This window comes from Callithrix jacchus, chromosome 16, assembly GCF_049354715.1.
Source record: "Callithrix jacchus isolate 240 chromosome 16, calJac240_pri, whole genome shotgun sequence".
Lineage (NCBI taxonomy): Eukaryota > Metazoa > Chordata > Mammalia > Primates > Cebidae > Callithrix > Callithrix jacchus.
Genome location: NC_133517.1, coordinates 33564967 through 33589411, shown reverse-complemented (window position 1 = coordinate 33589411; position 24445 = coordinate 33564967). Strand labels below are relative to the sequence as shown.

The 24445-nt window shown below is 42.9% G+C and overlaps 1 pseudogene across 1 annotated transcript; it reads left to right on the top strand.

The window, feature by feature from the left end:
• The first annotated feature begins 17874 nt into the window (after positions 1-17874).
• On the top strand, positions 17875-20847 carry LOC100411130 (polyadenylate-binding protein 1 pseudogene; annotated as a pseudogene). The gene has a single exon (XR_013528265.1). The product of XR_013528265.1 is annotated as a polyadenylate-binding protein 1 pseudogene (transcript).
• The last annotated feature ends 3598 nt before the right edge of the window (positions 20848-24445 follow it).

The following is a 24445-nucleotide window of genomic DNA, read 5'->3' as shown; positions in this document are numbered from 1 at the left end:
GAAAAAAACAGAAGCTGAAGGGTTAAACGACTTGTCCAGGAAGTGGTGACCATTATTTGGACTCAGATCTGGCTGACTCCAAAGTGCATGCTCTTAAGAGAGATAAATCGCATGAAGCCTGCAGTATAACACTTATTCCACGGACTCTACTTTTAAGAAATGTCATATTTCTTTATTTTCTTTAAACCAACCTAAATCTGATTTCAAGTCCCTATTCCATGGCAGGATTTCAACTTCAGTCGGTGTTGAAGATCCCTTCTGTTGGGAGATCATTCTCCATGGATTTTTTGCATTTCCGTACATCGTGTGAGGCACTGACCACTGCCCTTTGTCTCAGATGGTCTTTTCAAAAATATTTCTGTAGCAAACAGCCTTGAAAGGTAGCGATGGTGTCTCCTTCAGAGAAAAGGGCAAGCATACTGACTGCCCATGATACAAGATTGGCGATCCCTAAACTCAGAGGTCCTCTCCTGTCATGCAACATATTACATGCGCAGGTATCTTCCAGCCCTATTCATATCACCCTGTGGGCACTGAGGCCCAGGAATCAGTGCAAAAATGCTAATAATCTGGCTGCTAGTATTTCTGCAAGTAATAAACTACCCTCCATCTCTAGCCCAAGAGTCTCATATCTGCCAGATTTATGAAACAGTCATAAGTTAACTTATCAGTTTGCAGGTAGGGTAAGCTCTCAGACCCTTCACAGTTTTTGACATCTTACTCTCTCTAGAATCTTCCAGAAATCTGAGAGACTTACATGGCATCTAGAATGTAGAGATAGGCTTTCAGATTTCCATCCCTCTGATGACAGCTGGTTTTTTACAGCCCAGGCTCACTTTGTTCATAGAGGGACATTGACCCCAGTGGTCTTATGTCAAAATAGACAATGAAATCTTTGCCTTAACTGGCAAACTCTGTGCTTAGGATCTAGCTTTCCATATTTCTATTCCCCTCTGAGGCCCTGCCACCTCCTGCCACTATATGGGAACAGAGCCCAGCTATCCACTACTCCAAGATCTGGTGAGTCTTGGAGGATCCCATCTCTCTCCTGTTATTCCTTCTTTTACCTGTCCTCTTACATCTCTCTCCTGACAGCCAGGCCACATTAATATAATCATCTCAACAAGTGAAGGCTTTCACCAAAGACAAGAAGAGAAGTTCCTTTCTGGTCCAAACTTTCCCTGAGGCAAGTGGACCCAAAAGTGGCCCCCTGCACAGGAAAAGCAAAACGGGTCATAGCTCAACGAATTATCCGCCACAGCAGTAAGCACTCGGTGTGATTAACTGTGGCTAACTTTTGTTTACCCGTGGCGTCTCTTTACCTTTTATCATGTCTTTGGCTTTAGTTGTAAGTAGGAAATATTTCCCTTGGTCTCTCCCTCAATTACATCGAGGTAGTGGTTAGGAAACTATCTCAGCTCTCTTGCTTCTGGTCCATCAAATTAAGAAGAATATTAATTGAAGTACCACAAACACAAAAAATAATAATGATGGTGATATAACAATAAACACCCTATGTATATTTCTGCTTCATGCATGGCTGCCCCCAGCAAAGAGGTGTGGAAAAAATGAAGAGAAATAAAGTGAAACCAAGTCTGCTTCGAAAGGATTCTTGGCAGCCTTTGGATTCTGCCTTATTTGCCACCAGTTATGTCAATGCTAGTGTCCTTTTAGCCATGGGTTTTATACTTAAATATTTGTGACAGTTAATATAACTAGCGTGGCAAGATTTCCTGTAGGTGCCAACTCTTGTTCTCCCAGTTTTAAATAAGTCCTCAATTCCCCTAGTCCCCAAATGGTCCAAGGTATGTGTTCACTGTTGGCAGTAATGACACTGTCTGCATCTACTTCTGTTGTAAGGCACGGACAATGCATACGCCCGTGGGGATACAAGCTTGTCTAGTTATGAAGAAATGTGGCCCTACTTATATTTTCAGAAATCTCACATAAACAGTTCCGGCCTGCAAAAAAAGAAGCAGCAATTAAGTCATCTGTCTCGTGTTTTATATCCTTTTGGAACCTTAAGGTTATAAACTCCCTCTCACACGAGGACAGAATTATGGCTTATCTTGTACATGTTGTGTCTCCTAAGCCTAGAACAGTGCTCTGCCCACAAAAAGTGTTCAATAAGTATTTGTTAACCAAATGAATGATCATAAGAATAAATGAATAAATTGTATAAAGAACTAGAAAGATGAATATATCCCCGATTCAGATCCAAAAGTTAAAAATGCTACCATTTTAGGTTTCTGTAGAATCAACCCTTAAATAAATTATTCCCTGTAAGTCTGACACTTAAAAGGGATCAAGAGAAAATATTTTCTTCCCTTATTAATAAGATTTGGTAAATATATAAAAGTATTTACTTCTTGGGCCCCGTAAATATTTGAAGGCTTTCCTTCAAGCTTTTAGTTAGTTAGGGGGTTTATGCAGTGTTTCTCAAATGGAGTTCTCACGGCATATCATGTGAATTGTTCCATGCACTGCAGCACATTTAGCATAATTTCTGTCCACCACCAAATGCTGGAGGTGCAGCCAGTCAGCGTGACCTCCCAGAGCACCCCCATATATTACTCAAGCCTCTTCTTAAGAACCTATTCTAAATGGTGGTTGAATGAGTGCTATCTAAGGACACTCCCATTTCCTTAAGGAGGGAGTTCGAATCTCATCACACCTGGCCAAGTCCTTCATGGCCTGTCCCCATTGCTGCTGGCAGATTAACGTCCTGTGCTGGCCCCAGCATCACCAATCTTCATGCCATCACATGAGCGTACTTTGTCCTTTCACACCCCTGAACCTCCACCCACACTGTTCCTTCTGCCTGGAGTACCCTTCCAATCCTGCTTTCCACACTCACCTGACTAACCAGTACTTATCTTGCAAAGGCAGCTCAAGAATCTCCTCATCTTGCCAGCATTTTCTGACAATTTCCCCACCCCAGCCTCCATTCAGAGGCTTAACATTTGTTTGTCTCCTTGTCAGTCTCCCAGACAAACATCGAGCTCTCTGGAAATCAACAGTGTGGCTTCCTCATTTCTGTAGCCCCAGTATTTAACACTGTGTGCACCAGAATATTCGACATACCACCCTGTTACCATGTAGTATGCACTATACACATAAAGAATAGTAAGCAGAAACACTGTACTGAGAGCTAGCCATCTGCTGCCCCCATGCTGGGAGCTGGGGGAGCTGTGGTGAGGGGATAAGACAGACACGAGCCCTTCCCTCATGATGCTTACAGTCTAGATAGAAGGGGAGACATAAAACCAGTAATTTCAACTTCATTGTGAGCAATAAAAGAGGAGGTAGAGAGGGAAGGGAAGGAGAGAGGACAGCTCGGGCCCTGTGATTATAGGCCCCCACATGGAAAGAGCAGTGCAAAATGAGTTGGTGTTAGCTAGGGAAGGAAGGGCAAAAGGAGTGTCCCAGGCAAAAGGAGTCGAAGGAGGAGTCAAGAGTGACAGACAATGCATTCTCTTTCACAGATTCATTAATTCATTGAGTCAAGTTCTGAGATCCAACTGTCGAGGTCAGAATGCAGGGACCACTATTCGGCATCCGCATGACTTTGGGCAAGTAGCCAATCAGCCTCATTCCCCATTCAGTGAAATGGGAATAAAGACCTTAACGCATGATAGATTTACTGTTACAATTAAATAGAAGAATCCATTTAAAGTGCCTAGCACATGGTCTGGTGCCCAGCAAGTACCCCCTAAATATGATCTCTTATTATTTTCTCTTATTACTTCACAAAGATTAATACACATGGCCACCATGTGCCAGGCACCAAGCTAATCACAGAATAAAGAGGAGTAAGACATTATTTTTGCACTAGAAAGGCAAGAGACACATGTGGGCAAAGCAAAGACAATGCACACACAGAAAATAGTAAAAGATGGCTTAGTTTGCTGCTGTTGTTAGAGAGCACAGTAACAATACACAAGTGCAATAAAGTACCCCTAGAGCTATGATGAAAGCTGGAAACTCAGGAGAGAAGACATCTGGTTTTGTCTGATGGATCCTACCAAGCATCTCTGCCCTACTACCAAGTCTCCGACCAGCAGCCTCTCCACTCACTCTCTACTGTCCTTCTGCTGCCATCTGACACCTGCGACATCTTTCTTCTCCCCTAAGCCAGCTCCAATGCCGTCAGTGTCAAAGGCCTTACTCCAGGGCCACTTGCTCCACAAAACTCCCCGCCTATTCCAAGCCTCACTGGCCTCCCTCTCACTACTCTGATTAAGTGCTAAATGAGAGTGCGCTTGTCTTGTTTGCTGCTTTTTCACAAGTGGGACTAGAAAGACAGATATCCCCTTAAGCAGTGTGCTGCACAATCATAAAATAAGGAAAACAATGGGCCCGTGGACCCATTCCAAGTAATCAAAGAAATATGTTTGTCATAAAAAATTCATAGATCAAAATTGGCCAACAAATCATGTGGCCTCTTAGAGTCATTTTCTTGCAGTTAATTTTCCATACTGTTTGTTAAGAACAGATTTCTCCATAGAGTGGTGCATGGAATATGAAAGAAAAAGAAAGGAAAGGAAAGGGAAGGGGAAGGGGAAGGGGAAAGGAAAGGAAAGATTATTAAGTCGATAACTTCCATGGGTGAAATATAGGAATTTGCTTTTAACATGGTCCCCAAGTGATAATTATTAAAAAATAAGTTGAGGAAATATTGGTTTGCCCAACTCACTACTGTTACTAAGCAAATACCCGAAATAACAACTTTATTATTCTCACCCTCCTTTTTTTTTTTTTTTCAATAGAGTCTCACTCTTGTCACCCAGGCTGGAGTGCAGTGGCGCCATCTCGGCTCACTGCAACTTCCACCTCCCAGGTTCAAATGATTCTCCTGTCTCAGCCTCCTGAGTAGCTGGCAGGCACCCACCACTATGTCCCGCTAATTTCTGTACTTTTAGTAGAGACAAAGTTTCATCATGTTGGCCAGGCTGGTCTCAAATTCCTGGCCTCAGGTGATCTACCCGCCTCAGCCTCCCAAAATGCTGGGATTACAGGCGTGAGCCACTGCTCCCGGCCTATTCTCACCCTTCTATGGGTTGAAATGTGGATAAGGAAAACAGAGTATGGCTTGTCTGTGCACCTCCATGCCTGGGTATTTGCAAAAATGCATACTGCAGCCATCTGGAGGCTCAACTGGATGTCCATGTTGGCTCACTAACAGCTGGCAGTCAATGCTGCCTGTCAACTAGTCACCTGTATGTGTCTCTCTAGCCTGGCAGTCTCATGGTGACAGGATTTCCTTACATGGCAGCTGTTTTCTTCCAGAGTGAGCATCCCAAGAGAACTGAATGGAAGCTACATGGCCTTTTCTAACCAAGTGGCACCACTTCCACCCCCTCTAAGGGGCTGAAGCAGTCACACACCCACCTAGATTCAAAGGCAAGGATCACAGACCCCTCCTCTCAATGGGTGGAGTATCAACGAATTTGGGGCTGTTTAGATAAACAGTCACATTAAATCCTTAGTGAGCACCTACAAACTTTGTCTTTCTCTAAGTATTTTTCAATTCTGTAAGATTTTGACAAATACCAGAGCAAAGCTATGAGTTACTGGCTCCTTGGGACCCATCAGTAGTCCCAAATTATGCCCAAATCCACTTGTGAGAATACACTTCTTTGTACAGTTGGCTTCTAATGCCTTCAATTGAGGAGCAACCCTTGTTAATCCTGTCTTTAAATACACTGTCACTAATCCATCCTCTCTTTGGACCTCTTCAGAGAGGTTTAAAAACACTAATGATGTTTTACTCATCTTTTTGGTTCACATAAAACTAAGGATTAAAATCCTTGTAGTTCACAGGTTATAGATTATGCCTTTTTTCCCCGATATTTTCCATAAAGTATTTAGTCTTATATAAAATATTGTGATCCAAAGTTTAGAAGAGATTAAAGGATGAATTTTCATCCTAATTCATCATGCACATATACAATTATTTTGGCTGGTGTCTGCCTTGTTTATGCATTTAAACATGTTTTATTCATGTTCCTGTATATAATTGTCCACGCTTATGTCACACGATCCATTCAAATGCCTAAGTTTTATAAATACACATATAATTTTTCACTACTTGGGATTACATAGAAATTAGATTTGTCAGGTTTTTGTGTATTTTAATGATATGACACTAAAATAGTTGAGTCCGTAAGTTCAAATTCTGAAGCACATTAATCACTATGTTACAGTAAAATGCACGGACAGACACAGTAGAATAATAGCAGTCTGTGTGATTACTCTAGCAAGTTCTATTAGAAATACTTGTATTTGTTTATGAAAGACATCTTTATTTCTTTCCTTCCATATAAAATTGGTTCAGAAAAAAAAAAGACTCAAATCCACATTGGCATTTTCAAGGAATCACACTATCTAATGTGAGACATCTTATCACATTAGTAATTATATTCAGAGAAAACGATTTTTTGGACATGTGAGATTTTCTATTCAGCTCCAGAAGTAAATCAGTGCACTGCAGCAAACATAACCACATAGGCCCAATCACACACTAATAACCCTTCCATACCACTCCACTAATTTGATACTGCTGCCCATGCTAAATTACCAAGGAGTTTTAAAAAATACCATCTATTTGTTTTTGAATACACAGTATATTTTCTTCTAACTACATTCTGATCACATTTCACTGAGGAAAATACATCTGGCCTATCAATGGCATCAAATGGGTATTTCCTCAGGGGTGTGTAAAGTGTATATAAATCTTAGTTTCTGCCTGAGATTTGCAGAGATGCTAATACACAGGTCACTTGTGCGCTGATTTTTCTTTGTGAGTTGGGAGCTAAGCTTGCAAGCTCTCTGTGGTATAATGAGATCATGGGCAGTTTGGCTTATATGCATAAAGATTTCACTCTTTTGCAAGTAGTCCCTCTGCCCCTGTACATTAGGTTTCTAGATTGCTTTAATGCACCAGCCTCCCATCTACATTTATTTGGAAAAGAATATAAGCAATTTTTTCTTTAGTTTACTCAGACTAAGAGAAATAAATTCCTATCTATGCACACAGTTGTGTGCTATGCCAATCATATTAAATAAATACATTATAGCAGCTCTCTTTTTCAATGGCTCCATTTTTTTCCTTTGATGGCTTTCACCAATAAAAGTGTAGTCTGTGGAAAAGCACCCTTCTGGATAATCCATTGTCTCATTTTAACTCATTTTTATCAGGGAATTCCCCCTGCAGCAATCCCCACTGCCAGCCATTAGCTGTGCACATCTGCCTGCAGTAATGACCGATCCTGTGTACATACCTGACTGCCATCTAATTTAGACTTTGCCCATAGGACACTAATGCAGCATCTCCAGGGCCAGCTAAATTCTGGACTTTTGACACATTACGGTTATCACTTCATTTGGTCTTCGGAAGTGAATTAAGAGTGCCTGAGGTCGCAAATAGGTCAAATGCCTATGCCTATACCACGGGCCTTCAGCTTACCCATGTCCAGCTTCATGTGTGTTCAGACAGAATGTGTGTCACATCACAGGCCCCATAACTTTATTGCAATCGTGACCCAAATTAAAGATATTTCGATCCAGTCCCTTCCTGTACGCAATACAAAATATTATGGGTATGTCCGTGTGATCACAAAGAAACATGTATTTCACATCAATAAATAGAAAGGCCATATATTAAAATTTGTTCTACCTGAATTTCATTCTTCTTTGATCTGTTTTTATCTTTAAACATGTTCTGGTTTAAAGAGATCATTAATTAAAGCAATGGAAATTAGAGCAATTAAAGTTCTTATAAAATACATTCACAACATTGTCTTTTCTGCTAGATTGTAAGGGACTAAAGGACAGGGGCAGTAGCAGGATGCCATATCTGTACTAAGGGGGCTGGGCAGTCCTAAGACAAGACCTAGAGGATCCCCTCAACAAGCAAATTACTGCAGATGAGGAGAATGGTCAAGAAACCACTGCAATGATCCAGACAAAAACTCGCCATGCCCTGAACTGAAGCCAAGGATGTCTCAAGAGATATTTTGGAAATAGACACAATAGGATTTGGATATGGAAGACATGAGACTAGGAGTTGAAGCAGACTTAGATCTCAGCTCTGACACATAAAGATCTTGGAAACCACCACTCCTAGTCTTAAAACAAGAAAAATCTAGACAAACTGAAAATCAACAACTTTTGCTGAACCTATCACAGAACTAAGGCTGCAGATCAAACAACAATCCCAAAACCTGGAAAAATGGTTACATCCCAAAGATACAACAACCAAGAACTCTTTACTTCGAGCAGCAGCTGCACTAGCGGGCAAACTGGTAGAAACACCTAAATGGTAACTTCGATGAATTGCTGGAGGCTGAGCGTGAACTAGTGTAAGAGTGAGAAATTCCTGGGGGCCACAGTCTTGGGGGGGGGTCACACTGTCTTGGACTTTTCCTTTCTGATCCCTTTCAGGAACCCACCAGGTTTTCACAGTGAGGACCTGAGCAAGATCTCCTCCTGCCCCTGGCAAGGGGAAGGGAAGAGTAACTGCCGTGAAGCCCACCCAGAGCCTTCTCCAAAACAAAGGCCTATTCTCCAGGGAAAAGACTTTACCCAAAGTGTCTAATTCCAAAACCTTATCTCACCTAGAGGAAAGCAATTCTCCTCACTCCAGCTCCCTCCAGCCTTTCCCTCTCACTTAAGATGGAAAAGCAATCCCATAGTCATCAAGGGCTTCAAGGGAATAGAGTGGGAAAGCTGCAGCCAGGGATTGACCAAGGACAAGGTAGGAAATGCTATGCCACAGGAGGAGGGATAGAAACACACGTGAAGGCCACAGCCTCAAGACACGGGCCCCCAAAATACTGAGACCTAATCAGAAGATTGTAGAATGCTCCCCTTCCTTTCCCCATACCCTACCACCACACCAACAGGCTCCAGTGTCATAACCACAGAGTGGAGCTGAAAGAAGTGCAAGACCCAGGCTGTCTCCAAGGAACTGTATAGGGAAGCCTCAAAGCCAAGACAGAGGACAGAAACAAGGACACTAGAGAAAACGGATCCTATGGCATCTGCAACTAAAATAAACACTAAACACAGCCCAATTCCTTGACGGATTAACATAAATCCTCCCACCAAAGGTCTATTTACCACACTTCCTATTACCCAATATAATGTGTCCAGTTTCAACAAAATATTCCAGGGCATGCCAAAAGGCAAGAAAAAACACACAGTCTACAGAGAAAAGGCCATCATCAGATTCATACTCAGATACGACACAGATATTGAAATTATCATACAAGGAATTTATTTCATACAAGAACTCTGTTAAGGGCTCTAAGAGAAAAAGTGGGTAGGCAATATGCAAGATGAGATGGACATTATAAGTTGAGGGATGGAAATTCTAAGAAAGAATCTAAAGGAAATGCTAGAAATCAAAAACACAGTAACAGAAGTGAAGAGTGCCTTTCACTAGCTGACTAGTGAAGAGCTGAGTCTCACTCTCAGGGAGGTGATAGGGCAGATGGTGCTAGGCTTTATCAAGATAGAGAAATATAGGGGGAGGAACCGGTTTAGATCAAAGAAGACATTTTCCTTTTATTTTTTATTTTTTTACCTGAAAAGAAATGGTTTCCAAAGTGGATATAGGTCATGAGTGTCAACAAAGAGGTGAACTGAAAGAAGATATTAGCAAAAAAAGGAATGGGCCGGGCATAGTGGCTCACACCTGTAGTCCCAGCACTTTGGGAGGCTAAGGTGGGTGGATCACCTGAGATTGGGGTTTCAAAACCAACGTGACCAACATGGAAAAAACCCATCTCTACTACAAATACAAAATTAGCTGGGCATGGTGGTGCATGCCTATAATCCTAGCTACTCAGGAGGCCGAGGCAGGAGAATCCTTTGAACCCAGGAGGCAAAGGTTGTAGTGAGCCAAGATTGTGCCATTGCACTCCAGCCTGGGCAACAAGAGCGAAACTCCATCTCAAAAAGAAAAAAAAAAATGGAATGGTCAAGACACCAAAGAGAGGTTGAGAAACACTTAGCAACTCTCATCCAAGCTAGTGGCAGCGGCTCTGCATTTCTGGAGCAGTAGAAAGTGTGCTCCAGATTTGGCATTAGGTGACTGTTGGTCATTAGAGCCAGAGCACTAAAGCCAGGGCAGCTTCCACGCAAAACTGAATGTTTGGAAATCTTCTGATGGAAGAGAGAAATGACAGCTGACTGGCTGACAGCTAGGTAGGTGACAGCAAAGCTTTCACCAAAAATGCAGAGCTGCTGCCACTAGCTTGGAATTGTCGGGTTTGTCTGCAAGACCAGGACAGACTCAGTGGGAACTGCCTGCAGATGCGACACAGGAAGGGACATTAGAGGGCAGAACTCAGATTGCAAGGGAAGAGAAGTAAAAGGAAGGAAGAAAGTGTAGACAGGGAACTCGGGCTCCACTTGCAAAACTTGGCAGGGTGCTGTGGGAGAAAAGGACAAGAGATTCAGGATGAGAGTTGGAGAGTGTTTCTTAAGAAACAAGAGTTGTGAAACTATTCATACGTGGAGCCAAAAAGCGGGTAACATGCAAGTGAGGGAGAGAGAACAGATTTAAGAAGGCTTCCAAATTAAACTGGTGGGCTGGGACCCTGAATGCAAGTGGAGGAACCACCCTCGGAAGGAGGGCAACAGGTCACCCCTTCCATTAAAACACCTCTTTTCCATAGAAAAGGAATGAAGGGGGAAAACAAGGTTATGGATACAGATACATTTGCACATAAAGTTGGAGGAAAGAAATTGAAAGAATTCATGCAGGTTCGGATCAGCCTATGTTATCCTGTAGGCCAGTCATTTCCAAACACTGTTTATTTAGTACTTGAGTTGAGCACACCCCCAAATATATGTATATTTATTTATAAGTTTCAAGCAAATGCTGTCAATTTTTATTTAACTAAAGCTTAATTTTTTTTACATTTGTATAAAAAGGCACTAAACACTATACATATCACTTACCTAAGATTATCACGTGCCCTTCCTAGAGGGTACATTCTCCATGTTGAAAGTACTAGTCTATGCCAAATTTTTTTAAATAGCTATATTTTAAAAACCCTGCCACAAAAACCCAAACTCTTTTTTTTTTATAACTGTAGGGACAGGGTCTCTCTATGTTGCCCAGACTGGTCTTGAACTCCTGGACTCAAGTGATTCTCCTGTCTTAGCCTCCCAAAGTGCTGAGATTACAGGCATACAGGCATGAGCCACTGTGCAAGCCCCAAACCCTCCTAATTTAGTTTCTAAACAACCCAGGCACTCACAATCACCTTGATCTACTTACTAGCATTCATGCCCACCTACCTTGGAAAGCATATCTTTTGGTCTTCCAGCATCCAGTTTAAGTCGAACAACATTTACTCAGTTTCCCTATCCTGGCTTCTTCCCCAGGCAGAGCACTTTAACATGGCGAATTCATAAACAACTTTTAGAGATTAACATTCTCCCAGTTTAAGCCATACCCTCTACTGTCCCTTTCCATGTGTTGCATCTGCAGGCAGTCCCCACTGAGTCTGTCCTGGCCTTGCAGACAAATCCGACAATTCCAAGCTAGTGGCAGCAGCCCCTCATTTCTGGTGAAAGCTTTGCTGTCACCTCCCTAGCTGTCAGGCTGTCAGCTGTCATTTCTCTCTTCCATCAGAGCGATTCCGACTTGCAACCTCCTCTGCCCTCTTCCAGTTTGCTGCTTCTTAGCTTCTCTGGGCTGGGAAACAAGACAATTGGAAAGGCTGAAAATAGAATACAAAATGGGAATCAGTGAGGATCCTAGGAAGTGCTAAGGAGCTTGGCTTTAATGCAGGGACAATGCTTTGTGTCTCTGAGGCCTTTTTCACTTATTGTTTCCGATCAAAGCTGAAATCTTCCAGACTGACCTCTATATGCAGGAGATGCTATCATATTTACCTTGGGTTTTCTTAAAGCAAATACCTACTGGCATTACTAATGACACCAGCATTATAATCAAGCTACAGTAAACATTTCATTGCCCCCTAAGACCTGGGTGAAGGGAACATGTCTTAACAAAATATATTCTTCATCCTGTATTAGCAGTGTATTCCTAAAACTCCTACAAGGTATAAATTGCCACAATCTATAACATATTCTCTTTTAAGGTTTTATGCTGGGAGGTGGTCCTAATCCTTTCATCTGTTTTCTCACTGTACAATATGAAACAATCCACAGAATTGATGTCCATCTTCCAAGTGACCCCAACTTGGTGAAACCTGGAGAAGAGTGAGGGAAGCAAATACCCATTTTTCTGATTACCCAGGAGTGCGTCAGCCTCAAGACAGGAGGAGAGTCTGGTAACTGCTCTGTCTGCACCTGCTATCCTCAGTTCCATTATGAGCCGCAAATGGCAAAATCAATGAGGAGATGAAACTAGAATATAAAGAGGCCAAAGACTGCTACAAATCACTGCTCTGCCCTGGGAGGCCTGGGCAGAAACTCCTTGGAGAGTTTCCCTGAGAAAAGCTCTGCTATTCAACCAAAGTATTAAGTTTCTCCTAAAGGTTCCAAGTGACAAATAGGCTCCCAGTGCCTGCTAACCCATCCCAGGGAGGGAAATTCATCCCATGCACCAAGCTCCTGTAAGCCCTTTTTTAGTGAGACCCTTTGCAGAGCGGAACTGCAAAAAAGCAGCGCTGCTTTGCTCAGTGATGGCCAATCAGGTTCTTTCCCCGAAGCCTGCAACCCATAGACTAGGGGTTCCACAGGCAGGCAATAGGTGAGTAAGACAGAATTGGGTAAGACAGAACAAGGCAGGGAGGGCTCCCTCAACTCAGGCTTGCTTTGTTCCATGAGGGAGGTAAATTTCCTTTTGCTATCCAGGGAAGGGACTCACTCCTAGATACTGCCTTCCAGCTCCCTTGCTTCTCTCACCAGAAGTTTTTTTTTTTTTTTTGGAAATATCAACTGCCTTCTCCCATATTCATTTTTAATTCTTAAAAAACGCATTCAATCAGCCACGTGCGATGGCTCATGTCTTTAATCCCAGCACTTTGGGAAGCCAAGGCAGGCAAATCACCTAAGGTGAGGACTTTGAGACCCACCTGGCCAACATGGTGAAACTCTGTCTCTACTAAAAATATAAAAATTACCCAGGCACGGTAGCAGGTGCCTGTAATCCCAGCTACTTGGGGGGCTGTGGCAGGGGAATCTCTTGAACCCAGGGGGCAGAGGTTGCAGTGAGCTAAGATAGCACCATTGAACTCCAGCCTAGGGGACAAGAGTGTGACTTAGTCTCAAAAAAAAAAATGCATTCATTCATTGATTCCAAATATCTAACAAAGCCTTAATATGTGCAGCTATTTTTTTTCAGGTGCTGAATTCCTGATGTCATGGAGCTCATAGTCCAGACAGACAACAGAAAACCAAATAAATGTATAGCAAAAAAAGTCAGGTGTCTTGAAGGAAAACAAACAGGGTTAGAAGATAGCAGAGACTTGAAGAATAAGGAGGAGCAGCCATGGGCAGTTCTGGGAGAAGAGTATTCCAGGCTGCAGGAGAAGTGGTGAACAGGGAGTCTCTGAGGTGGGAGGTGGCTGGGAGTGAGGCTGTAGCAGGAGGGAGGAGGCCAGTGGACATGAGACAGCAGGCAGCGGAGGGATGAAGGAACGGCAATGGGGAGGCAGCCAGGGACCTGGCTATGAGAAGCCTTAGAGACCAAGTGAGCCACCAGGCTGTGTCCTGAAGGTGACAGAAAGCTGCTGGAGGTGAGTAAGAGCAATGGCATGATCACTCTGGCTGCCTGTGGAGAACACACTGGAAGGAGCAAGAGAGGAAGAGAGTGAAAAGAGGCTCTTGTAGTGGTCCAGGCAAGAAGCAGCTGCGGTAAGGACCTGCCTGGGATTGGAAAAGGAAAAGAGAAACTGTTTGAATCAGGGCAGGCTAGGAAGGTAGAGCTGACGGGATCTGCAGAGAAGAGATGTGAATTAAGGGAGCAAGAGAGGAGTCAGGAAAAATTCCAAGCTAGTAGGCCTTAAAACAGGGATGAGCGGTATCTTCCCAAAGAGACAGAGTAGCCTGAACGCAAGGATGGGTGGTGGTTCTCCCAACAGAGATGGGGAAGACACCCCAGGAAGCACAGAGGAAGGGGAGGAAAATAGGCCTTTGCATTAAAATGTATCAGTTCCCACTGTTAAAGAAATTGTGGCTATTAGAATTCTGCCAGTCCGAAATATATTCATAACATAATACTGCTCCCATTGGGAACAAACAAGTGAAGAACAGAGAATAATATATGCTAGACCCAGCATTCTTGTACAAGGTCATGAGATGCAAAGAAGACCAGAAAGAGACCAACAGGGAGCAATGAGATCAGGTCTGTAACATAGGATCTGACCTGAAAGGCAAACCAGCTGTGTGGACGAGTTATTTCACTTTCCTGTGCCTTGGTTTTCTCATCTGCAAAATGGGGCTAATTGTAATAGTAGCTATCTCACAGAGGTAGACAAGTTAAAACTTGCAAAGTTCTTAGAACAATGCCTGATACACGATAAGGGTTATAGAAATGTTTTTTTAAATTTAATGAATAAAGTTTTTTGCCTAAAGAATGGGAAGAAATGAAAAAGAGAATACCTGATTGGATCCTAAATATTAAATGAAAATAAATTAACATTTAAATACACTTTTGGGTAGTAAATAAAATGGTGACATAGATTATGCTCTTATATTTCAGAAGTCACAAAGATAACCATTAAGACACTCCTTTTAAATACACTATGTGATAGCTTAATAACCTAGCAGATCACAGGCCTATAAATCATGTATTTGGAAACCAAAGCTTATATCCATGGTGTCTCACAGTATCTTCACAGAGAGAATTTCTCCAGAGTCCCTCTGTGGATCACTGCAAATCCTCAACGCTTTGCTTTCTTTCCTTCTGTGCACACCTCGGTGGAAGTGCTGATAAAAATGGAATGTTTAAGAGGTGAAAAGTGGAAAGGAAGCAGAAATTAATGGTCCTGGGGAGTGATATTCTAGTCCCTTTCAATCTCTGACCAGTTGTTCTGAGTAACCTCAGTGCCGGGGGCTGCCTTGCCCAGGTGTTAGTACACCCTATCCAGCGCCAACAGCGTACTCACGTACTCCAGAGATAACACAAGATTACCGCCACCAAGTGCACATCTTGTTCCTTAGACAGAATGCAATGATGAAAAGGGTACGGTTCCATAGGGCCTTGCTAAAAGCGGTATAAAGGCAAAGGGAGTTTTCATTAGAAAAAATATTTCAGTTTATGTTTTGGACAAATAACCAGCAGCAGTGTGGAGGTGAGAGCTACAGAGAGGAGTTAAAAGGCTGTACCTATCATCCAAGCCTGCCGATGAGGACCTGAACTAAATCCTCAGCCATAAGAAAACAGAGAGCAACATCAATTCTACTGACTTGATAGAGGTAGACCCAACAGAGCTTGGCAATTGTTTGGATACAGGTGTGAGGTTTCCAAGTTAGGATGCTGGGGAACAGCAAAGACGTGAACAGAGGTTCAGAACAGCGATATAGTTCAGAGACGGTAGTTAATGATTTAGAGGTCCGTGTGGCGTCTCCACATTCTTAAGGAAAGCTCAGGGAACATACATGATGCCTACCTCAAGCTCCATTCGGAAATGCAAGCCAAAGATATCAAGTGGCTTAGCCAAAGCCACCATACCAATTATCATCACAGATGGAAAAAAATCATGGTTCCAACTCCAAACACAGTGAGCTTTCTACTATAGCAAGCCGACTCCATGCTCTGCTCTCCTCTAGGTCACTGTGAACAGTCAGTCATTTGATCATGACTTTGATCATGCAATCCTATTAGTAAAGAAAAAATGGAAAGCATGCTATGTGCAAATTACATAATATTCTACTGAGCTAACACATTAATTACATGCCAAAACTTTAAAAGAACTATAAGTTTAAAAGTTGAGATTCCATATATATTTTTTATCTCAACGGATCATATGGTGCAACCTTGGACCTGATGCCCCTGCCTCCCTTAGAAGATCACAGCACAGGATGTTGTCCCAGGCAGCCAGTGGAAACAGTGTGGAATCGGCCACCACCTGCATCACCACTGAACAGCTTTGTGATTACACTCTCTTTCTATTTCCACTGTTATAAATACCACCAACTTAGTGGCTTAAAACAATAAATTTACTATCTCACAATGTCCATGGATCAGGAGTCCAGGCACAACGTGGCTCAGATGGTCTTCTGGTAAGACTCTTAGAGGGCTGAAATCAAGCTGTCAGCAGGGGTGGATTCCTTTCTGGAGATTCTAGGAGAGAATATGCTTCTAGGTTCATCTGGCGGTTGGCAGAATTCAGGGGTTGTTCTTAACTTCTAGAAGCCATATTCCCTGACTTGTGGCCCCTTTATCTTCAAAACTAGTGGCAGTGAGTTGAGTCCGTCCCACACCTTCAATCTTTCTGATTTATCCTTCTGCCTCATCCCACCAATGGTCACATCATTTCTCTAAGTCTTAACTTCTTCAATAGCAAATGGAAAAAATAAACATTTACCTCAGATGATTGGTTTGAGGATTACATGGAGTAAGTGATATGAAATTATCTGAATATTCTAAAGCAATAGATGTGGGGAAGGTGGGAATTGGGAGAAATTAAAAAATAAAAGGAAGGACAAGAGATTTCTCTTCACTTAAGATGACCAGTATGATTCTGGTAATAGAGTAGGTTGAGTGTCAACAGAACACTAAAATTAAGAGAGACATTGCCTATAAAAGCACTTTGTGAATGCTACAGTGGCATATAAATGCTGAGAATTGTTATAAAATATTATGTGCCATATTAAACGCAAATTAACCTTAAGGCTTTTGTGTGTGTGTGAAACAGGGTCTTATCTGTTGCCCAGGCTGGAGTGCGGTGGCATGATCATGGCTCGCTGCAGCCTCAATATCTCAGGCTCAACAGCAAATCTTCCCACTTCAGTGTCTTGACTAGCTGGAATTACAGGCATGCACTACCACATCTGGCTGATTTTCTTTTTCAATTTTTAGTAGAGACAATGTTTCACTATATTGCCCAGGCTGGTCTTGAACTCCTGAGCTCAAGAAATCCTACCCACCTTGGCCTCCCAAAATGCTGGCATTACAGGTGTGAGCCACTCCACCTGGCCAATGTTAAGGTTTTTTGAGATTTAGTCTGTACTCAGAAAAGACTCATAATTTGCCCCTTCTCCCCGGCGATTAGTGCTGAGAGTGCGTAGTGTGTGCTACAGGCTCGGAACACACATTTATTATTTTAAAAAATCCACTCAAGCCTGTAATCCCAGCACTTTGGGAGGCTGAGGCAGGTGGATCACGAGGTCAAGAGATCGAGACCATCCTGGTCAACATGGTGAAACCCCGTCTCTACTAAAGATACAAAAAATTAGCTGGGCATGGTGGCGCGTGCCTGTAATCCCAGCTACTCAGGAGCCTGAGGCAGGAGAATTGCCTGAACCCAGGAGGCGGAGGTTGCAGTGAGCCGAGATCGCGCCATTGCACTCCAGCCTGGGTAACAGGAGCGAAACTCTGTCTCAGAAAAAAAAAAAAAAAAAATCCAAAAAAAAATGTTTTTAAAAACCCAAAAAAATTTACAAAAAATCCGCGTCTCCCCCGCCGGAGACTTTTTTTTTTTTCTTCCTCTTTTATAAAATAACCTGGTGAAGCAGCGGAGACCGACCCGCCCACCCACGGCCCCGCAGCAGCTCCAAGAAGGAACCAAGAGACCGAGGCCTTCCCGCTGCCCGGACCCAACATCGCCACCCTCGGTCCCTGCCCGCAGCCGGCAGTCAGCGGCAGCAGATCGACCCTGTTCTGCGGCCGTTGAGTAGTTTTCGATTCTGGCTGATTTTTGTCCCTCTGCGCTTGCCCCCGCTCCCCTCCCCCCGGCTCCGGCCCCCGGCCCCGGCACTCGCTCTCTTCTTCTCACGGAAAGGTCGCGGCCTGTGGCTCTGAGGGCAGCGGTGCCGAGATGAACCCCAGCACCCCCAGCTACCCCATGGCTTCGCTCTACGTGGGGGACCTCCACCCCTACGTGACCGAGGCGATGCTCTTCGAGAAGTTCAGCCCGGCCGGGCCCATCCTTTCCATCCGGGTCTGCAGGGACATGATCACCCACCGCTCCTTGGGCTATGCGTACGTGAACTTCCAGCAGCCGGCTGACGCCGAGCGTGCTTTGGACACCATGAATTTTGATGTTATAAAGGGCAAGCCAGTACGCATCATGTGGTCTCAGCGTGATCCATCACTTCGAAAAAGTGGAGTGGGCAACATATTCATTAAAAATCTGGACAAATCCATTGATAATAAAGCATTGTATAATATATTTTCTGCTTTTGGTACCATCCTTTCATGTAAGGTGGTTTGTGATGAAAATGGTCCCAAGGGCTATGGATTTGTACACTTTGAGACACAGGAAGCCGCTGAAAGAGCTATTGAAAAAATGAATGGAATGCTCCTAAATGATCGCAAAGTATTTGTTGGACCATTTAAGTCTCGTAAAGAAAGAGAAGCTGAACTTGGAGCTAGGGCAAAAGAGTTCACCAATGTTTACATCAAGAATTTTGGAGAAGACATGGATGACGAGCACCTTAAGGATCTCTTTGGCAAGTTTGGGCCTGCCTTAAGTGTGAAAGTAATGACTGATGAAAGTGGAAAATCCAAAGGATTTGGATTTGTAAGCTTTGAAAGGCATGAAGATGCACAGAAAGCTGTGGATGTGATGAATGGAAAGGAGCTCAATGGAAAACAAATTTATGTTGGTCGAGCTCAGAAAAAGGTGGAACGGCAGACGGAACTTAAACGCAAATTTGAACAGATGAAGCAAGATAGGATCACCAGATACCAGGGTGTTAATCTTTACGTGAAAAATCTTGATGATGGTATTGATGATGAACGTCTCCGTAAAGAGTTTTCTCCATTTGGTACAATCACTAGTGCAAAGGTTATGATGGAGGGTGGTCGCAGCAAAGGGTTTGGTTTTGTATGTTTCTCCTCCCCAGAAGAAGCTACTAAAGCTGTTACAGAAATGAACGGTAGAATTGTGGCCACAAAGCCATTGTATGTAGCTTTAGCTCAGCGCAAAGAAGAGCGCCAGGCTCACCTCACTAACCTGTATATGCAGAGAATGGCAAGTGTACGAGCTGTGCCCAACCCTCTAATCAACCCCTACCAGCCAGCACCTCCTTCAGCTTACTTCATGGCAGCTATCCCACAGACTCAGAACCGTGCTGCATACTATCCTCCTAGACAAATTGCTCAACTAAGACCAAGTCCTCGCTGGACTGCTCAGGGTGCCAGACCTCATCCATTCCAAAATATGCCTGGTGCTATCCACCCAGCTGCTCCTAGACCACCATTTAGTACTATGAGACCAGCTTCTTCACAGGTTCCACGAGTCATGTCAACACAGCGTGTTGCTGACACATCAACACAGACAAAGGGTCCACGTCCTGCAGCTGCTGCAGCTACTCCTGCTGTCCGCACCGTTCCACAGTATAAATATGCTGTGGGAGTTCGCAATCCTCAGCAACATCTTAATGCACAGCCACAAGTTACAATGCAACAGCCTGCTGTTCATGTACAAGGTCAAGAACCTTTGACTGCTTCCATGTTGGCATCTGCCCCTCCTCAAGAGCAAAAGCAAATGTTGGGTGAATGGCTGTTTCCTCTTATTCAAGCCATGCACCCTTCTCTTGCTGGTAAAATCACTGGTATGTTGTTGGAGATTGATAATTCAGAACTTCTTCATATCCTTGAGTCTCCAGAGTCACTCCGTTCTAAGGTTGATGAAGCTGTAGCTGTACTACAGGCCCACCAAGCTAAAGAGGCTGCCCAGAAAGCCGCTAACAGTGCCACCGGTGTTCCAGCTGTTTAAAATTGATCAGGGACCACGAAAAGAAACTTGTGCTTCACCGAAGAAAAATATCTAAACATCAAAAAACTTAAATATTATGGGGAAAAAAAATTGCAAAATATAAAATAAATAAATAAAGGAAAGGAAACTTTGAACCTTATGTACCGAGCAAATGCCAGGTCTAGCAAACATGATGCTAGTCCTAGATTACTTATTAAAAACAAATTATTGTTTTATAGACCCAGGGAAAAAGAATTTTCAGCAAAGTACAAACATTTAAAGCATTCCTTTCTTTAATTTTGTAATTCTTTACTGTGGAATAGCTCAAAATGTCAGTTCTGTTTTAAGTAACAGAATTGAAAACTGAGCAAGGAAACATAATTTGGATTATAACATTCTTGCTTTAATAAAAATTCCTTAAACAGTTAAAAAAAAGACTCATAATTTAAAATATTTATCAGTAAAAATGGAATGTAAGGTAGCACAGTACCATAGACATGCAAATATCATTTGATGACAATGATTATGCCCTGGGATGTAGAGATATTGTCACAGGGCCTGAAGTAGTCAGGGTTCTCCAGAGAAACAAAATCAATAGGATATATGTAGATTTATAGAAAGAGATTTATTATGAGGGATTGGCTCACATGATGATGGAGAGAGAGAAGTCCCAGGATCTGCTGTCTGCAATCTGGAGAACCAGAAATGCCAGTAGTGTAATTCCAAGCCCAAAGGCCTGAGCACCAGGGGAGCCAATGGTGAAACTCCCAGTGTCCACGCCCAAAGGCCCAAGAACCAGGATGTCTAAGAGCAGGAAAAGATAGCAAGATGGCTGTCCCAGCTAAAGCAGAGAGTAAATTTCCTTCTTCCTCTGCCTTTTTTTTTCCACTCTGTCACCCAGGCTGGAATGCAGTGACGCGATCTCAGCTCACTGAAACCTCAGCCTCCTGGGTTCAAGTGATTCTCCTGCCTCAGCCTCCTGAGTAGCTGGGATTACAGGCACGTGTCACCATGCCCGGCTAATTTTTTTTGTATTTTTAGTGGAGGTGAGGTTTCACCATATTAGCCAGGATGGTCTTGATCTCCTGACCTCATGATCTGCCTGCCTCAGCCTCCCAAAGTGCTAATATTACATATGTGAGCCACTGCACCTGGCCTCCTCTCCCTTTTCTATTTCTATTGGGGCCTTCAACGGATTGGATGATGCCTGCCCACAATGGTGAGGGTGATCTATACTCAGGCTAGCAGTGCAAATGCTAATGTCTTCCAGAGATACCCTCTCAAACACACCCAGAAATGAAGTTTTACCTGAAATCTAAGTATTCCTTTGCACAGTCAAATTGACACATAAAATTAACCATCACAGGATCAGTTACTTAACTTCATTCCTCATCTGTAAAATGGGAATAATAATGGCACCTATTTTAGAATTACTGTGAGGATTAAATAAGAGTACATGTGGAATACTCAGAACAATGCCAGGCTGATAAGTATTATCTATTATTTTCTCACTGAATTGAATGATGTTATGATCATAAGGTCAAAAAGATGACAACAAAGCGTCTACTTCTAGCTCACAGCCCTTCTTAAGACAATGAAAAGACTCATACCTCCCAAAAGCTAATATGCAAGAGAATAAATAAGAATAAAAATACGCCGGGCGCGGTGGCTCAAGCCTGTAATCCCAGCACTTTGGGAGGCTGAGGTGGGTGGATCACAAGGTCAAGAGCTCGAGACCATCCTGGTCAGCATGGTGAAACACCGTCTCTACTAAAAATACAAAAATTAGCTGGGCATGGTGGCACGTGCCTGTAATCCCAGCTACTCGGGAGGCTGAGGCAGGAGAATTGCCTGAACCCAGGAGGTGGAGGTTGCGGTGAGCCGAGATCATGCCATTGCACTCCAGCCTGGGTAACAAGAGCGAAATTCTGTCTCAAAAAAAGAAAAAAAAAAAAGAATAAAAATACATCTTTCAGGTCAGAGTAACAAGTAGATATTTTACCCATTATGTCCTCTAGCCTGATTCTGTCTTTTTACAGCTTGCAGGAGACAGAGCCATGATTTAGCTAAAAGCAAGGGTTATGTGAATTTGCAGCTTCAGCAACTAGCAGTTCTAGAAGATGCTTCCAGCAGGTGCACCCTCATCCTGAGAAGATTTAGTCGGGGCATGGTTGCCTAGATTGCTGACACCTGGTGTTTTTTACAGCAAATTCTCAACTAAGAGTAATGCCAAAAGAGAAGAGTGGGTTTAGGCAGATGCGTTGCACTGGGCACGCAAAGACCCCACATTTTCCGGCTGCACTCTACACATTCAAGTAGGAGCCACACCACTGCAACTCTGTCCAGTCCTCGGGGTGCATATAAGTTCAAGAAGCTCTGAATGTACATGCCCCCCAGAGACCTGTTGAGGAACTAAAAGAAAGTGAAAAGAGAAATTTAAAATATCAAATACCTCACTACTTGTTGCGTTATTGTTTAATGGATGTAATTTAAAATGAAAATCAAGGACTTTTCCCTTCACTATGACAGGCTCTGGAGGAATTCTTAAGTAAAAAACATGAAGCAAACCCAAGTAAAGAGTCTAAGAGAAAAAAAAGATATAAAGAAAACACCAAACAGAAGTTCAGTGAAAAAAGAAAAACTGTAAAGGAACAACAATGAGATTTTATAGAATGACTGTAATTGAGAGAAGAAAGGCAATTTGAAAAACTGGTTATTTCTTCATACAGCAAATTTATTAAACATGTACTATGTGTCAAGCACTATGCTAGGAGTCCTCAAAAAGCTCCCCTAGTAGAGGAGACAGAAAACAGGCAATTATAAAAAAAGAATGGGAAATTTTGTGTCAAGGATAAGTAAAAACAGGATGATGTGGCAAGAGTCAGGGGTGGAGGAACACTGTCAAACCCATTTTATGTTGCTATAATAGAGTGACACCAACTGGGTAATTGATAACGAACAGAAAGGTATCGACTCACAGTTCTGGAGGCTGTGAAGTCCAAGATTAAGGGACTGGCATCTGATGAGGACCTTCTGTTGCTTCATCCCATGGCAGAAAGTAAAAGAGGAAGAGAGAGCAGAAGATCAAACTCCCAGCCTCAAGCCCTTTTATAATCAGCGTTAATTTATTCCTGAAGGCAGAGCCCTCATGGCCTACACACCTCCCATTAGACCCCACATCCCAACAGTGTTGCCGGGGGATTCCATGTTCAGCGCATGGTTTTGGGAGCACACATTCAAACCTTGGCAGGCACATAGCTCTGTGGACTCAGAGAAGCAAGCAGATTAACTCAAAAAAGCAAAGGACAGTAAATGGAAAAGGGAGATAGATACAGCTGTGCCTTCTAGACCAGGTGCAGCCATTCCTTGCTGCTGGGACCTGAAACAAGTCACTCCACTTAGTTCTCCCACTTCAAAGAAGGTTCTTCAGCTACGTGATTAGCATGGTAACACTACGAACCCTATGAGCAGACAGTCATCCTTGACTCCTCTCATTCTTCATACTTCATCTTCAATCCAACAGAAATATTTATTGGTGCTACATTTAAAATACATATCCAGGATCTGTCCTCTATCCCTTTCTCCATCCAACTGTACAACTTGAGAAACAAGATGGGAAAAGGCCAAGGCTCTAGCAAAGCCAGCACATCACACAGCATGGTAGAATGGAGATGGTACTACACAGGATGTCTGAAACAGGATTCCCAGGTGGATTTTGCCACTACTATGTGATCTGAGCCTCGGCTGTCTTATTTATAAGAAGAATGGTGAGGTAGGACCAAGAGGCAAACCTCTGCACTCAGGCCAAATCCCTACCACTTCCTGGTGTTGTAAATAAAATTTTGTTAGAACACAATCATGTCCGCTCATTTACATATTGTTTACAACTGCTTAAGTGCTCCAGCAGCAGAGCTGGGAAGTGGTGATAGAGCCCCCGATGGTTCACAAAGCGTAAAATATTTACCATCTGGCCCTTTACAAAAAAAGTTTGCCAACCTCTGGGCTAGAGCACAGGGCTATAAGAGAAAAAAAATAGAGACTGTGTTTGTTCACACCATGTCACCAGCACTTAGAACTGTGCCCAGCACATAGTAGGTATTCAATAAATATTTGAATAATTCAGAGGTTTTCAAGCTGCTTCACTGGGTCCTTACGTAGGTCAAATAATAATAGCAGTAGCTGATAGAAAGCACCACATCCAAAACATTATTCGAAGCTTAACTTATATCAAGTCCTTCCTTTAATGCTCAGGAAAACCCTATGAGGTAGCTTCTATTATAATCGTCAACATAAGATGGATAAATTGACTCACAAGGAGGTTAAATGACTTGCCTAGTTCTATAAGGAGGAAAAACTTGGGACCAGAACCCAAGCCGCCTGACACCACAGTTTAGTCTTTTAACCACTGTACCACACTGCCACTCACCTGACCAGAGAGACTAAAGTGGCTACTATTTGATCTGTTTCATCTCTTGGCCTCTACATACACCTGTAAAGAAAGGATATGTGGATTTTCAAAAGTTTGAAAATGACTGAACTCAATCTAATTAAGTCACTTTCTACTTTTACATTCTAAAATCTCCTTCTAACAA